Below are 2,296 nucleotides of genomic sequence, written 5' to 3'. Positions count from 1 at the left end.
GGTCCGGTCGTCGAGTACATTTCCCTAGCTATATCCGAGCAGCTGATCCACATCGTTCCTCACTGGAAGGGGGGTCCTGTGGGAACACTCGGTATAGCAAGAAAACATTTATTGTTGTGTATCAATTAAGCCTCTACATTTGTGCTGACTTAGTTAGGTCGCGACACACTGCGACTAACTAGGTCAACGGCAAATACACACACAAATGTAAAGTGCTGAAATGTTCTTTGCCATTTAATCCATGTAAATAAATTTTGTATAAATACTCTGTAAATATTCGAATAAAATTAGTCTAACACAAGGCTCGCTATTATTGGATACTGCAACACTATCAACTTCAGAACATCGCAAGGTATCGACCATCGGATGCTGTACCAGTGCTACGTCTCATCATAGATACAGCAATGTGTCCAACGATATTATAAATCGGTTCTTCTCAGAACCACAACTTGCTAGTCACATCTCACACGACAGAGTGTGGCTATATATGGTGTTTTCATCAAACTTCTGAGGCACCATATCATACACATTAAAACATTTTTCACACGTACTGGTCATGCATTCCTCATTCGCCAAATTGCAACAAATTTCCTGCAACAATTCCGTTGGTTTGTGAGGAAATTCTAGAAAAACTTTATGAACAGCCTCTACAAGATAATCGTAGTTTGCGTGGTGCATGCAGACGCAAACGTTATGTGGAATTTCCTACATGGGACGGACATGTATAGGCCTCATTTCATAAAAAGTGCTTTTACCCATTTTTATGTTTGGGTTATTTTCTTTAAAAATGGCGTAAGCTTCGCTACTGACATGACCATATGCCTTTTAGCCACATGATTACGGGTTCCTGTATCGTCTTTGACGGATATGGTATCTTTCCGTCCAGGGGCAGATCGACTAATGTCATCTCTTTCATAGAAAATTTGTGCTGCCCTCCTTTTTTCTGCGGAGATGACCTCTCTCTTTTTTTTCTCTAGCAAATTGGATAGCTTAGGTATCAGTTCTTTTGCTAACTGCATAACAACTGCTTGTTGTTTTATAGGACTTTCTGGTAAGTACTTTTTCGTTTTATTTGTAGCCTTACGTAGTGTTCGCACACTTGTACGAACCTAAAGGTGACGATGACACGGGAATTGACGAATTAGTCTTCTTTTTTTCCCTAGCTTTCCTTTTTCTAATTCTTTCCTTTTCTTGCTGAAGTTGTTTGGCTACTTCATCTTTATTCACCCGTTCTTTCATTTTTTCTCTTCTTTTGGCGTCTCGCGCCCTTTCTTTCGTTAAAAATTCTTGCAATTTTTCTGCGTTTCCCTTTAGTTTTTCCCTAGACCTTTGTTTTCTTTCTGCTGCATTCATGGTTCTAAAAAGCAACACCACCACCAAAATAAGCAATAAAACACCTATAATTAGCTTAGTAAAGCCAAGTTACGAATAAATCAAGTTATATCAATGCTTTCAATCTTACAAACTCAGATTTTCCAAATATACAATTTTGTCCCACCCGTCACAGTGACGGGTGGGACACACTTTGCAAAGCGAACATAGTAATTTGTATTTACAAATGCAACACCCTAATAAGCTAAAATAGTTGCCCTTAACCTAATTATTACTTCCACATAGCCAGAAAACAAGAGGTTAAATACTTTTAGGTTAGAATAAGAAACATATTGTTTTGCTGTGATGGGTGGGACATGAGTTAAGCATGTTGTAGAAGCCAAATAAATCTTAACTATAAAACTCTATTTATAATTACTCACCACTAACTTAAACTGCGTAAAATATACTTTCTTTAACACTTAAAACTTCCCCGCGCAACGTTAAGCAATGGCGCCAAACAGTGCAGCCAGCTTAGAGAAAAACTATACTACTATTAGTCTATGGTACTATAGGCACGTTCACAAACGATTAAAATGCAGAAAAAGACAAAAATTCGAATCAAACCTATTGATTTCTAAAAATATGATTCGTGAACTTTCCTCTAGATATGGATTTCAGTATAAAGCAGCTTATTTATTTTTTACACCAACGGTGTCTGTTTCGCTGGAATTACCCTGCGTCCACGTGCGCTTATAACATTGGTCATCAAAGAATATACCTACTTATTCAGTCTTGTATTTGCTTCTTAATGCATATTTCGCAGGAAGTATTTTTTAATTATCATATTGTAGTTTGTGATGTATTATTTCACTCGTAAATGAGTGAAACTGAAGAAATCGAATAAGGTTTAAAATTATCATGCACAATTCATAAAATAAAATTCACAGGTCTCGTATTTTGCGCAAGTATCATAGGCATATTG

This window comes from Agrilus planipennis, unplaced genomic scaffold, assembly GCF_000699045.2.
Source record: "Agrilus planipennis isolate EAB-ADULT unplaced genomic scaffold, Apla_2.0 scaffold202, whole genome shotgun sequence".
NCBI lineage: Eukaryota > Metazoa > Arthropoda > Insecta > Coleoptera > Buprestidae > Agrilus > Agrilus planipennis.
Note: the sequence above shows the minus strand (reverse complement) of the source record.